This window comes from Capra hircus, chromosome 29, assembly GCF_001704415.2.
Source record: "Capra hircus breed San Clemente chromosome 29, ASM170441v1, whole genome shotgun sequence".
In the NCBI taxonomy this organism is placed as follows: Eukaryota; Metazoa; Chordata; class Mammalia; order Artiodactyla; family Bovidae; genus Capra; species Capra hircus.
The window spans coordinates 21,242,099-21,258,518 of record NC_030836.1 but is presented as its reverse complement, the minus strand read 5'-3'; positions in this window follow the sequence as shown (position 1 = coordinate 21,258,518).

The following is a 16,420-nucleotide window of genomic DNA, read 5'->3' as shown; positions in this document are numbered from 1 at the left end:
ATCTTTAATTCTTACATGCGTTTTAAGTGCATGGTTTGTTGGGTTTTCATAATTTTATCCTCAGTTAATAACTTTGATTCTTAAGTATGTATGATTGTAGGTGAATGGCAGACTCTTTGCCCATCGTGGAATAGTTATGTGATGAGTTTAGAGTGAATAATTGCCATGGAGAAATGCCAAAATACTTGGGAAAATAACCTCAGAATATTGCTGAATGTGATGTTTCCACTTGGCAAAAGAGATCTAGTTAGCAAATGTGTATATGTAACCAAGGCCAGTCAGAAGGATATGGTGTTGATTACCCTTTGAGACCAAGTTTCTTTTAAATGTCATGTTCCTAGGAAACGTTCTGAAGATCAATGACAAATATGGGAGACAAAATTGAAGACCCCTGGGTAATAAGAATTGCAAGTACTGCAAACAACCTTTAAATGTAATAAATTAGATTATATCTGAGACATTGTTCTGATATTTGATTTGTTGCTACTTAGGGACTGAACAACAAAAGAGGATATAATTTTCTTAGTTCTTCAAGTGCATTAGCAATTACTTCCTTGGAGTCAACACCCACCCTTTATGTTGTTTGCTTGTTATAGCCAAGATTTTTATATTAAGAGTGACCGGGCATTTGTAGACTTGCCTTCTCATACACAAGTGAAGCCCCATTTCTTTCTAATTATATCACCCAGATTCTATTCAGTTCAGTCACTCAGTTGTGTCTGACTCTTTGTGACCCCATGGACTGTAGCACCCCAGGCTTCCCTGTCCATCACCAACACCCAGAGCTTAATCAAACTCATGTCCATTGAGTCAGTGATGCCATGCAACCATCTCATCCTCTGTCATCCCCTTCTCCTCCTGCCTTCAATCTTTCCCAGCATTAGGGTCTTTTCCAGTGAGTCAGTTTTTCACACCAGGTAGCCAAAGTATCGGAGTTTCAGCTTCAGCATCAGTCCTTCCAATGAATATTCAGGACTGATTTCCTTTAGGATTAACTGGTTTGACCTCCTTGCAGTCCAAGGGACTCTCAAGAGTCTTCTCCAACATTCCAGTTCAAAAGCATCAATTCGAGAGAACAAGATGATTGAGGAGTAAGTGGATATAGAGTACGTCTCTCTCCATGGATACATCAGTGATACACCTTCAGACACGGAAGTACCTGCAGAATATCAGTTGAGAGTGGATAGGAGTACCTGACTAGCCGAAAAGAATGTATAGAACCACACAAAACTCAGAAGGACAAGGAACTAGGGGGGAAAACAAGAGTGCTATTAGGACTGGACCTGCCCTTAGCAGGTAGGGGAACTGAAGAAGGGGTCTGATTCCCACATCAGGGCAATTGTCTGAGTCAGAGGAAAAACATTTAAGGCTGAGAGTGAAACAGCTGATCTGTGGCAGCCTAAAAGAATAAGAATCAGATAGTCCTTGCCACAGTCATACATACCCTGGGCAAGGACACAGGTTCCCTGGAAGGTGCAGCAGCTGGGAGCTGGAGTTTAGGAATTGTGGAACAATCCTAGGGTGAGGGTTGCTGTTGACTGTGGAGAGACGTATTGAGGGGATGTGAGGGAGAAGATTGTGGTGGGAAATGCCTGTGGAGGAGAGTCGGGCAGCCATGGAAGGAAGGCAGTACCGCTGAGTCACATGTAGCGGGTGGAGCCATCACCATAGCCTTTCTCTCCCCACACGCCAACACCTGCAGCTGAACAGTAGAGAGGTTGGCCCATCAAACACCTGACATACCGAACTACAGAGAAGGACCCCACCCAGGGTGCCCCTTTAAATATCTGACATGCTGATCTATAGAGTAGGACCCCAGCCAGGGGGGCCCCTCTGCGTGCCTGATGCACTGAACGACAGAGAAGGACCCCAGGTAAGGGAGCCCTCTAAGCACCTGAATAGGCAGAGCTATGGCGAAAGACTGGCCTAAGAGGCCTTCTGATCACCAGCTACAAGAGGCTCAAAAAAGACAATGATAGGGCCATAACCCCAGTGGACAATCCCCATGCAGAGGTGGAAATAGAACCACAATTGAAACCCTGGGGCAGTGTGGCTAAGGAAGAAGACCTGAAACCTTCCCACCATCTGCACAAGCTGCAGATTAAATCCACATGAACTAAGCAGACCCTGTGTCTATGGAATATATAAAAGCACATTGGGAGCTCCCACAAAAGACAATGCACTAGTTCTGACAGCTGCGGACATTGGAGGCAAGAACACACAGGAGTAGGACCAGATTAGAATCTGAGCTGCCCCCACAGCAGGTCCAGAGATTAGCACAGTGTCAGAGGGCATCCTAGGGAGGTGAGGTGGACTGTGGCTCCCAATGAGGGAAAGGACCCCGACAGCAGGACTCAAGAAAAACATTTATTATTCTTATGTTTTGACTTGTTCTGTAGATTTTTTTCATTTCTTTTTCTTTTTGCTCTGCTTTGCTATAGTTGTCAATTTTATTGGCACTAGAAATCTAATTAAGTTTTTGAGATTTTTTTTTTTCTCAGTCACATTTTTTATTGTTGGTATAAACCTCTGCCTCTACATTGGGCCTTTGTATTTCTGTGGAGTTTTCCTTTCTTTCTTTTTTCTTTCTTTTGCCTTTTTTTTTCCTTTTATCTTTTTTATAGTTTTAATTTTTAATTTTTTAACATATTATATTATTTCTACATTTATTTCTTTGTTTGCTTTTCTTACTGCTCTTTTCCCATTGCAGTTAATCTTTAATATATATAAATCTTCTTCATCTGCCTCTATTTCACTGTGCATATCTATTCTTTCTTTCTTTCCTTTCCTCTCAACGTATTTGTTAGTTTTGTTTTCATTGCTTTATTCCCCACATGGCACCTTACTTTAGTTTTTGTTTTCCAATTTCTGCTTCAGCTAGTTTTGTTCTTAACTGGTAAATATAATTTTTGATTTCCTTTGCTAGCCAGGTCAATCTACTGTATTTTATTTTTGTTGGACTGTTTTGACCTTGCTTATCATTGTATATGTGTATATTCTGTTATTTTAATTATTATTTGCCTGATTTTGTAACTGCCATTTGGGGTTAATCTTTGGTTTCTCATTTTGGAGTATTTGTTTTAATCTCATTTAATGCCATAACAAACCACTTCTGGAATCTTTGTTCCTGACAAGAGATCAAGCTCTGAGCCTTTGGTGTGGGAGTCCTGACTCCAAGATCCTAGACCACCAGAGAACTAACCCTAGGGAATTTCATATTGTGAGCACTCACACAAAGAACACCACTTGAATATAAGACCCAGCTGGCATCACCCACCCACCAGTAGCACCCTGACAGAAAGCCTCAACTAAACAACAAACAAAACAAAAATACAAAGCCAATCATCCACAGACAGGATTACCACCTCACTCAGCCTTGCCCATCAAAGGAGACACAAAGAAACAAACAAAAAACTTAGCACAAATCTCACCCTATATGAAGCTTACACAAACCACTGGACCAACCTTAGGAGGAAAGAAATCAAAAGGAAGAAAGAATTCAATGTTGAAGCCTGGCAAAAGGAGACCTCAAACACAACAATCAAAAAAAATAAATAAATAAAGAAAAGACAGAGAAATACTGAACAAATGAAGGAACAAACTAGAAGCACAGAAGTCCAAATAAATGAAGAGGAAATAGGCAAACTACCTGAAAGAGAATTCAGAATAATGATAGTAAAGATGATAAAAAACCTTGAAAACAAAATGGAGAAAATGCAAGAATCAATTAAGAAAGACCTAGAAGAATTAAAGAATAAACACTAAGAACAAAACATCACAATTACAAAAATTAAAAATATTCTAGAAGGAATTGAAAGCAGATTATCTGAAGCACAATGAATGAGAGAGCTGGAAGATAAAATGGTGGAAATAACTTCTGAAGAGCAGAATAAAGTAAAAAGAATGAAAAGAACTGAGAATAGTCTCAGAGACCTCTGGGACAATATCAAACACACCAACATTTGAATTATAGGGGTCCCAGAAGAAGAATAGAAAAGAAAGGGTATGAGAAAATTTTTGAAGAGATTATAGTTGAAAATTTCCACAACATGGAAAAGAAAATAGTCAAAAAAGTCCAAGAGGCACAGAGTCCCATACAGGAGAAACACCAAGACACATACTAATCAAGCTAACAAAGACTAAACTCAAAGAAAGAAAATTAAACACAACAAGGGAGAAGCAACAAGTAACATACAGGGGGAACTCCATGCACTTAACAGCTGATCTTTCAGCAGAAACTCTGCAGGCCAGAAGGGAATGGCAGGATATATTTAAAGTACTGAAAGGGAAAAATCTACAAACAAGATTACTGTACCCAGCAAGGATATCATTCAAAATTGGTGGAGAAATAAAAAGCTTTTCAGACAAGCAAAAATTAAGAGAATTCAGTACCACCAACCAGCTTTACAACAAATGTTAAAGGGACTTATATAGTTAAGAAATATAAGAAAAGAAAAATCAACCCCAAACAATTAAGAAAATGACAATAGGAATGTATATATCAATTGCTTTAAATGTAAATGGATTAAATGCTCCAACCAAAAGATACAGATAGGCTGAAAGGATACAAAAATAAGACCCATATGTATGTTGTCTACAAAAACCCACTTCAGACCTCAAGACACATATAGAATGAAAGTGAGAGGATGGAAAAATATATCCAATGCAAATGCAAAGCAAAAGAAAGCTGGAGTAGCAATCCTCATATCAGACAAAATAGACCTTAAAATAAAGAAGATTACAAGTGATAAGGAAGGACACTACATAATGATCAAGGGATCAAGAGAAAGACATAACAATTGTAAATATCTATGCTCCCAACATAGGAGCAGCTCAATACATAAGACAAACACTAACAGACATAAAAGGAGAAATTGACAGTAACACAATAATAGTAGGAGACTTTAACTCCCCCTCACAGGAACAGACAGAACATCAAAACAGAAAATTAATAAGGAAACATAAATCTTAAATGATACATTAGATGAGATGGATTTCATTGATGTCTTCAGGACATTTCATTCAAATGGAGAAGAATACACCTTCTTCTCAAGTGCACATGGTACATTCTCCAGGATAGACCACATCTTGGGTCACAAATCAAACCACAGTAAGTTTAAGAAAATTGAAATCATATCAAGCATCTTCTCTGACCACAGTGCTATGAGAGTAGATATCAATTACAAAAAAAAAAAACTCTAAGAAACACAAACACATGGAAATTAAAAAATACATTTCTAAATAACCATCAGGTTACTGAAGAAATCAAAAGGGAACTCAAAATACTTCTAGAAAAAAATGACAATGAACACGACAAACTCAAAACCTGTGGGATGTAGCAAAAGCAGTTTTAAGAGGGAAGTTTATGCCAATACAATCCTACCTCAAGATACAAGAAAAACATCAAATAGGCAACCTAACTTTACACCTAAAACAACTGGAAAAAGAAGAACAAACCCCCCCCCCAAATTAGTAGAAGGAAAGAAATCATAAATATCCTAGCAGAAATAAATGAAAAAGAAGTGAAATAAATAATAGTAAAGATTAATAAAACTAAAAGCTTGTTCTTTGAGAAGATAAACAAAATTGACAAACCTTTAGCTAGACTCATCAAGAAAAAAAGAGAGAAGAATCAAATCAACAAAATTAGAAATGAAAAAGGAGAAGTTGCAACAGACAATTCAGAAATACAAAGGATTATAAGAGCCTACTATGAACAACCATATGGCAACAAAATGGATAACATGGAAGAAATGGACAGATTCTTAGAAAAGTTCAGTCTTCCAAGACTGAACCAGGAAGAAATAGAAATTATGAACAACCCAATTACAGACACTGAAGTTGAAGCTGTGATAAAAAAAAATCTCCCAAAAAACAAAAGCCCAGGACCAGATAGCTTCTTCACAGGAGAATTCTACCAAACATTCAGAGAAGAGCTAATGTCTATACTTCAAAACTCTTTCAAAAAATTGCAGAGAAAGAAACACTTCCAAACTCATTCTATAAGGCCACCATCACCCTGATTCCAAAACCAGGCAAAGACAACACACAAAAAAGAACACTACAAGCCAATATCACTGATGAACATAGACGCAAAAATCCGCAACAAAATTTTAGCAAACAGAATTCAGCAACACATCAAAAACATCATACACCACGATCAAGTTGAGTTTATTCCAGGGATGCAAGGATTCTTCAATATATGCAAATCAATCAACGTGATACACCATACTAACAAATTGAAAGATAAAACCATATGATAATCTCAATAGATGCAGAAAAAGCTTCTGACAAAATTCAGCACTCATTTATGATTCAAAGTCTTCAAGAAATGAGCATAGAAAGAACCTACCTTTACATAGTGAAGACCATATATGATAAGCCTACAGCAAACATTATTCTCAATTGTGAAAAACTGGAAGCATCCATTTTCACTGCTATTATTCAACATGGTTCTGGAAGCTAGCTACAGCATAGTTCTTCTAGCTACAGCAATCAGAGATGAAAATGAAATAAAAGTAATCCAGATTGGAAAAGAAGTAAAGCTCTTACTGTTTGCAGATGATATGATACTGTACATGCTGTACAAACCCTAAAGGTAAAATCAGAAAATTACTAGAGCTAATCAGTGAATTTAGCAAAGTTTCAGGATACAAAATCAATACACAGAAATCACTTGTGTTTCTATATACTAACAATGACAAATCAGAAAGAGAAATTAAGGAATCAATCCCATTCACCATTGCAACAAAAACAATTAAATATCTGGGAATAAACTTACCTAAGGAGACAAAAAAAAAAAAAACTGTACAGAGAAAAATTATAAGACACTAATGAAAGAAATAAAAGATGACATAAACAGATGGAGTGATATTCCATGTTCCTGGGTAAGAAGAATCAACATTGTGAAAATGACTATACTACCAAATGCAATCTACAGATTCAATGTGATCCCCATTTAATTACTGATGACATTTTTCACAGAACTAGAACTAAAAATTTCATAATTCATATGGAAACACAAAAGACCTTGAATAGCCAAAGCAGTCTTGAGAAAGAAGAATGGAGCTGGAGGAATCAACCTTCCTGACTTCAGATTATACTGAAAATTATACAGTATACAGATTATACAAAGCTACAGCCATCAAGACAGTATGGTACTAGCTCACAAACAGAAATATAGACCAACGGAACAAGATAGAAAGCCCAGAAATAAACCCATGCCCCTATGGGTACCTTATTTTTGACAAAGGAGGCAAGACTATACAATGGGGCAAAGACAGCCTCTTTAATAAATGGTGCTGGGAAAACTGGACAGCTACATGTAAAAGAATGAAATTAGAACATTTCCTAACACCATACACAAAGATAAACTCAAAATGGATTAAAGACCTGAATGTAAGACCGGAAACTATAAAACTTTTAGAGGAAAATATAGGCAGAATTCTCAATGATATAAATCAAAGCAAGATCCTCTATGACTCATCTCCCAGAGTAATGGAAATAAAAGCAAAAGTAAACAAGTGGGACCTGATTAAACTTAAAAGCTTTTGCACAGCAAAGGAAACTATAAGCAAGTTTCTTCCAACCCTCATAATGGTAGAAAATAATGGCAAATCAAACAAGTGACAAAGGATTAATTCCCAATATATACAAGCAGCTCATGCAACTCAATACCAGAAAAACAAACAACCCAATCAATAAGTGGGGAAAAGACCTAAATAGATATTTCTCCAAAGAAGACATACAGATGGCTAACAAACACAGGAAATGATGCTCAACATCACTCATTTTCAGAGAAATGCAAATCAAAATTACAATAAGATATCACCTCACACCAGTCAGTATGGCCATCACCAAAAAGTCTACAAACAATAAATGCTTGCAAGGGTGTGGAAAAAAGGGAATGCTCTTGCACTGTTGGTGGGAATGTAAATTGATACAGCCACTATGGAAGATGGTATGGAGACTCCTTAAAAAACTAGGAATAAAACCACCATATGACCCAGCAATCCCACTCCCAGACATATACTCTGAGAAAACCAAAATTGAAAGACACATGTATCCCATTGTTCATTGCAGCACTATTTACAATAGCTAGAACATGGAAGCAACCTAGATGTCCATTGACAGATGAATGGATAAAGAAGTTGTGGTACATACACACAGTGGAATATTACTCAGCCATAAAATGAAACACATCTGAGTCAGTTCTAATGAGGTGGATGAACCTAGAACCTATTATACAGAGTGAAATGAGTCAGAAAGAGAAAGATAAATATCATATTCTAATGCATATATTGGGCTTCCCTCATAGCTCAGTCAGTAAAGAATCTGCCTGCAATGCAGGAGACCCGGGTTCAACTCCTGGGTCGGGAATATACCCTGGAGAAGGAAATGGCAACCCACTCCAATATTCTTGCCTGGAAAATCCCATGGACAGAGTAGCCTGGCAGGCTATCATCCATGGGGTCCCAAGAGTTGGATAAGACTTAGCATCTAAACCACCAATGCATACATACAGAATCTGGAAAAATGGTACTGAAAAATTTATTTATAGGGCAGCAGTGGAGAAACAGGTACAAAGAATAGACTTATGGACATGGGGAGGGGGACGAGAGGGTGAGATGTATGGAAAGAGTAACATGGAAACTTACATTACCATATGCAAATAGATAGCCAATGGGAATTTGCTGTATGGCTCAGGAAACTCAAACAGGGGTTCTGTATCAACCTAGAGGGGTGGGATGGGAGTGAGATGGGAGGGAGGTTCAAAAGGGCGGGGATATATGTTTGCCTATGGCTGAATCATGTTGAGGTTTGCCAGAAAAGAACAAAATTCTGTAAAGCAATTATCCTTCAATAAAAAATAAATAAAAATTTTTAAAAAGCATCAATTTTTTGGCACCCAGCTTTCTTTATAGTCCAACTCTCACATTTGTACATGACTACTGGAAAAAACCATAGTTTTGACTAGATGGACCTTCCTTGGCAGAATGTCTCTGCTTTTTAATATGCTGTCTAAGTTGGACATAGCTTTTCTTCTGAGAAGCAAGCGTCTTTTAATTTCATGTCTGCAGTCACCATCTGCAGTGATTTTGGAGCCCCCCAAAATAAAATCTCTCACTGTTTCCATTGTTTACTCATCTTGCCATATTATATGTTTACAATTCAAACACAGAATTTATATCTATACTTGATTTACTATATTATAAAAGTTATATTGCTGTGGTTATATTTAAAATCTATGATAAAAAAGGGAAGTTTCTGTCAAAGGCTGGCATTGGCCTGAAGGGTTCAGATTTTGCACAATAGAAATTTTTCCTCTGGACCCCTACCAATACACATGAGAAGGATAACAGAACAATAAAAGCAAGGTTGCAGAACCATAGTGGTCTATCATACCAACTTCTCTGTTCTCTAATGTATTACCTTATTTCTCTCATTGAGTTTGCTCATTTGCTCTTCAATTCTTAGGAGAAAGGAGAAGCCACTTCCCATGATTTAAATAGCTGCCTAGAAACGATAGTCATCAACAGCAAGGGTCTCCAGCCTCCTAGAGTGTGGTAAGTTCAGTTCAGTTCAGTCACTCAGTCGTGTCTGACTCTTTGTGACCCCATGGACTGCAGCACGCCAGGCCTTCCTGTTCATCGCCAACTTCTGGAGTTTACTCAGACTCATGCCCATTGAGTCAGTGATGCCATCCAACCATCTCATCCTCTGTCATCCCCTTCTCTTCCTGCCTTCAATCTTTCCCAGCATCAGGGACTTTTCAAATAAGTCAGCTCTTCGCATAAGGTGGCCAAAGTGTTGGAGTTACAGCTTCACCATCAAACCTTTCAATGAATATTCAGGACTGATTTCCTTTAGTGTGGAGTGGTTGGCTCTCATTGCAGTCCAAGGGACTCTCAAGAGTTTTCTCCAACACCGCACTTCAAAAGCATCAATTCTTCAACTCTCAGCTTTCTTTATAGTCCAACTCTCACATCCATACACGACTACTGGAAAAACCTTAGCTTTGACAAGATGGACCTTTGTTGGCAAAGTAATGTCTCTGCATTTTAATATGCTATCTTGGTTGGTCATAACTTTTCTTCCAAGGAGTAAGCATTTTTAATTTCATGGTACAGTCACCATCTGCACTGATTTTGGAGCCCAAGAAAATAAAGTCTGCCGCTATTTCCATTGTTTCCCCATCTATTTGCCATGAAGTGATGGGACCAGATGCCATGATCTTCATTTTCTGAATGTTGAGCTTTAAGCCAACTTTTTCACTCTCCTCTTTCACTTTCATCAACAGGCTCCTTAGTTCTTCTTCACTTTCTGCCATAAGGGTGGTGTCATCTGCATATCGGAGGTTATTGATATTTCTCCTGGAGTGTGGTAAACCTTAGGTTAAAACCTGTCTTTACCTTTTCATATTAGAAAATACAGTCACTCACATTTAGGCAATTGTTACTCTCATTAACTGATGTTTGCTTACAAATATATACATGAATATATATTTGATGTTTTTTCACAGTAATTCATATAGGAGGATAATTCTTATGATAAACCCCTAAATGTAATTGAAATCAAAGATATTTTTGCACTGACAGCACTTTTCACCTTGTCTCTTTTGATTCTCTGAAAATGGGGCCAATGTAGCTAATTGCTTGCTGCTGTTTGCAATCATATTTTCGTAAGTAACACTAAAGGAGTTGACCCTAAGTTAATTCCTTGCACCTTGAACTATACTCTAGTAGGCTGAACTAGTAGCTCTTGGGCACTGATTTGCCTCAGTACACTGGAGTGATACAAATGGGTTAAAGGTGTGCAATATATAAAGTTCCTCTGTTTTTGGATTGAGCAAGCAGGGCCTGGAGCAATCAAGGCTCTCATGGCTTGCTGCATGTTGGTTCTCAAAGAAAAAAGATTCTAAAATGGAAATTGAAAATCCGTTGTTTTTCAGGGAGTGATCTTGGTGCCAATGTGGGATGGAAAAGGAGCAAGATTGAAGAGATGGAGAATTCCAGTAAAGTCTTCAGCTGGTCCTAAAGGTAACTTCAGAGCTAGAAAATCTTTCTGATTTGTTCAAAACTGGACTGGGGGCACTGGGCCTTTTTACACTTGAAACACTGAATATGCAAATGGACAACAGCTGCATCCTACATAAAAATAGAATGATAACCCACAAACTGCAATAATCAGCCCAAGAAGCAACCCACTACTTGTAGCAACTAATCCAGTGAGTCAAGGCAAAAAAGCTCTGTAGAAAACTTCCAGACATGGCTTACAGAGAGACCCAAGAAGCTGATTCTTGTCACACAGTCTCACACACACAAAAGAACAACACATTAGGGATATTCACTGTTCAAGTTATTACTTAAATTTTGCATTAAATTGAATATTAAAAAGCTAGAAGCTAAATAGAGATAAAAGGAACTATCCCCATGCTAAATAGTTTATCTTTGATCATTCATTCACTTCTTTTTCTTGCTATTTTCTGAATAATTTCCTCCTAACACACTTTCTAGAGTACTTCTCTTCTCATTCTGAACTCACTTTTCTCTTCCACTATTTGCATAATTAGGTTTGGGATTGAGAACAAACATGGTATACAAATGTGTGGGAATACTGTATGTGTATTTTACTTCATATTTTATCTGATTTTAAACAGATTTTCAGAATTTCTTCACTAGAGAAGTAATTTATTGAGAGAACACTTACACTGTGATACTAGGTCAAAAAATTGTGACCAGAGTAACCGTTAGGAGGAGGTAAAGAATGAATTTTTCCGCATGATTTCCCCTTCTCATTGAGCCTGGAAGTATGAAGCAAGAATATTGAATACTTCAATACAATTCTGAAAAGCACGTTTTCTTCATTTTACGATTCAAAGCAAAATTGCTGGTGGTAAAGCTCTGACTTACAAAGTCTATCACTTTAAACTATTCTTTGCAAGATATTCCCAACTCACAAGTTATTATTTTGCTTGCAGATCCCTTATTGATGCAATGAAAATTATTTGAATAGAATACCTTCTGGGAAATTTATTCATCCTAAAAATTTTATCCTCTTAAAGTATTGTTCTGATTATTAAAGAAAATTTATGCAAGAGAAAAAGAATTAACAAGGAAGGAGGTGTATAAACAGTGATTAAAATAGGAATTGGAAAGCTAGACCTTGTGGTTTCATATCTTCGCTCAACCAATTTAGCTCTGTGACTCTGGGCAAGTTATTCAAACAATATCTTGCTTTCTTCCTTTTAAAATGGAGATAAGCATTTCAGAGTTTTTCAATAGTAAGTAAATTAATATGGATTAAATCCTAACAAAATTGCCTGGCTTGGAGTAAGGAACAGGGCCACCACACTTCGCAGCTTCAGGGGCACTATTACCAGTGATTTCTACAAGATTAGCACTCTCTGGAACAGTGTAACATAGGATGTGCCCCTTGCCATTGCGTTCCACATGATTCTAGTAAGCTCGAGGAAAGCACAGTTTGATGCTATTGTGATTCATGTCAGGATGACTACATGTCACGGTTCATTTGGGACAGTACCCATTTCTGCATTATTGGTGCAACCTTTCTCTCCTGCTCTCATTTAAACGATAAATTGTATAGTCACTCTATTCATGGCTGTTTAGGCAAATCTTATTAGTGTATCTCTTGAGCTCTGATGATCTATTCAAATCTGAGAGTCTATTACAGCAGTACATGCATGCTAAGTCACTTCATTTGTGTCTGACTCTTCACCACCCTATGGACTGTATACCCCACCAGGCTCCTCTGTCCATGGGATTCTCCAGGCCAGAACGCTGGGATAGATTGTTATGCCATCCCCCAGGGTATCTTCCTGACCCAAGGATTGAACCTGTGTCTTTTATGTCTCCTACCTTGGCAGGAGGGTTCTTTACCACTAGAGCCACATGGGAAACGCTCTATTACAGTAAACTTTGTTAGATAATCTACTTGGCTGAATAAGATCAATTTAGTTTTTGAAAAGAAGGTCATTGATTTCATTCTGAAGAAACCCAAATTCTTCCTTTCATTTTTGTTTTGTGTTACTTTTTCCAATGATTTATGTTCTTATTTTTAGTCAACTCTCTGTAAAATAGTATTTTAGCAAAGCTTCGTAATGTTGCTGTTGTCTGAAGTTTTATTTTTATTTTTCACCTGAGGTTTTACCTGTGTTACCTAGTCAACTGTGGAATCAGATCAGCTGCTGTTTTCCAGACAATATGAAAACAGTCTTTGATTTCCATGTCATAGTCTATATAGAAAATTTTATTTGCATTTAAGCTTAGGCCAAAATATAGCAGGTTTGGGTGAGTCTACATAGGCTGTGTTAAAATAAGCCACTACATTTTATTTAGATTCTAAAATTATAAGGAAAGGTGCTTTTTCCTTCTTTGAAGATGAGTTTGCTTCTGTGGCTTCGTTTATAAACCAGATATTATGCTCAATATGGTTGTTCATAATCCTTCATTTCAATGGTTGACATCTGTTATAAAGGTGGTATGAATAGGTGGTAAGAAATGGCCAAAAAAGAATATCTAACATTTTTGCTTTTTATTGGCTAGACCATCTTTCTTGCCACTAACAAAAAGTTCATATAATTTAAAATTTTTAAATTGTGTTTCAAGGGTGAAATTATTTTTTTGAACTGAAAAGCCTCTTTTTTTAAATGACAAATACATTGAAAATTCTTTTGATAAACAAATGTACTTTGATTCAAATTAGGCTTTTTGCTATAAAATTATTTAAAAGTGTTGATAAAAAATTCCTCAGATATTCATTGATGTTACTCAACTAGCTCAATATTTTGTTTTGTTGTAATTCAATTTCACTTTGACTTGATTTACTGGCTTCTTCCCAGTACTTCCCACTAGGCACTCCTTATCACTCAATGTATTAATGTATTTTAATGTGTTTAACATTAAAATAAGACTCTCTATATTTTCTTCTCTCAGCACAAAGGCATCTTTATCTTGCCTTAACCAAAACCATCTTCCGAAATGGAACTTCCTACATATCTCTTTTACGTAGAAGCTCTTTACTGGTTTCTCTGACTTTACTGAGAATTTTATGATTCATTTTATCTCTTCTTTTAGCATATCAATTGCATTTCTTTTTAAAAGTTTTTTTTTTTTTGCATTGTTTTCCTAGAATTTACAATATGCACTTTAAATAATTGTAACTCCATTTTCCAATAGTATTATACTACCTGATATATTGTGAAGGTACCTTACAACAGTGTCCCCAGTTCTTTGCTCTGGTTCCTTGTGATATTACTGTCATTCATTTATTCTAGCCATATAATATAATGACTTATTGTTACTCATTGCCTTAAAAAATGATTATATTTTCAATTATTTAGGGATAAGACAAGTGAATTTTTTTTACTTCCTTTATTCACTCCTCACTGCTCTCCCTTTCTTCATGTAGATATAAGTTGCTAACCCTCATCAGGATGTCTTTAAAATTTCTTTTGGGGTGGCTCTTCTGGCAATGAATTGCCTCAGTTTTTCTTTTTCTGAAAAAGTCTTTATTTCTCTTTCACTTTTGAAGGATAATTTCCCTGAATGGAATTCTAGATAAACTTTTTAAAATTATTATTAGTGTAAGGATTTATGCTAATTAGACTGGAAAATGAGCTGTGCTTAACGTTTATCATAGAAATAGGTGGCTTGGCCTTCAACGTTGTCTTCAGTCCTTGTTTTTGTCACCCGTGTTGACTTTGAGCTTCCCTAAGTACTTCTCCTCAGAGACCTTGTGTCTGACTGCATTCCCTATGTAAGCCTTGTTGTGATGCATAAGGTTCTGGAAGGCTATTATACATGATTGCTTTCCACCTTCCCAATCAGAGTCATCAAAGCCTTTCTTGGATCTTAGAGAATCCGGTGGACTTGTTGAACTTAAAGGCCACAAAATATGGGATTTCCCCTAAAGTTATGGTCCCTTAAAGTTTCTCGCTCTCATACTAGTCTGCACTTAGCCAACATTGAGTCTAAATTAAGGATTCACACCAGTTTATTGCTCCAGGGACCTTTCTTACAATAATTGGAACCTGACTGTGATTCTCTGAATGTTTGTCTTTCTAGATTTTAGTTTTGTTGTTTGTCCTGCTCCCTCAGGTCTCTGATAAGTCCGAAAAGAAGAAATCTAGTTATTGCCTTGTCCATTTTTCTCTTGTTGTAACCATGGTAATGGCAACTTAGAGGTTCTTTACATGAAGGAATTTAAACCAGAAGCTGAGACTATTACTTTTTAACCTTCTTGAAACAAATTTTAGAAGTTCTTTTTCAATGGCAATATTCCCTAATGGTACTTATGGGCTTGGACATAGACCATTCAGGCTTCTCACATGTATTAACTTGTGGTCTTAAACTATTCACTTAGCTTCTCTTTTCTCAGGAATCTGATTCATAACAAGGGAACAAAGATAATAGTGCATATTTCTAGTGGCTTTTGAGTTGACTAAATAAGAAATGAAATATAATACAGCTACAATGACTAACACAGAGGTTTCCAGATTATGTGAGATGAACAGATATAATTTTTAAAAATGCTTAGTTTTATTACTTTACACTGAACTGCATCACAATCTCAAGTTTGCATTGCTAGATCATTTTCAAAAAAACCTTATGTTATCCATGATGGTTATGTGGCTCACATGCATTGCATAAAAAAATCATAACATTATCCTAGGGCTATATCCTCATATCTAATGTCTCCCAATTTTTTTTATGCCAATTCCAATGAGCATTGATTTTGTGCATTGTTTGATATACATCTGTCATGTAATATACCTTGGGTCTCTTTCACTTTTATAGCATCCTCTAAAGACTTTTCATATTCCTGTATAATTATGAAGCTATGCAACCTTATTGAGATTATATTCATGTAGTTTGAATATAGATGGGAAAGTATTTAAGGGACAACAGCCCAGGGTTGATGACTTTTTTCCCAGTATTTTCCTAAGCTGTAAAGACTGGCCCTAAGTATTTGTGAGACCAAAAATTTAAGGTAGACATAGGAATATTACATAAACAGAGAGTTCTTTTTAAGGAACACGTTTTTTCCTGTTATCAGTTTTCAACTGTACTAATTTAGTCTTATGGAATAAGTTATTTGATGTCTTTGCCTGGTACACATATCATAAAATATTACTACTGAAAAAATATTTTTATGCAGAGCAACTTTATAATGTATATGATTTTCTTAATATGCACTAGTTGTAGATAGTTTTGTACTGGGCCTTAAAAATTTGTAATGTAGAGAGATTACAGGGATATGAATAAAATATGTGGCTGAAATATACTCTTAAATAGAAAAATCTACCTTGATGAATATATAAAGACAAATTCTTTTTAAATTAAAAAAACATAATTATATATTTGATATACAGCTAGAAAATGTTACTAAACATTTGAAT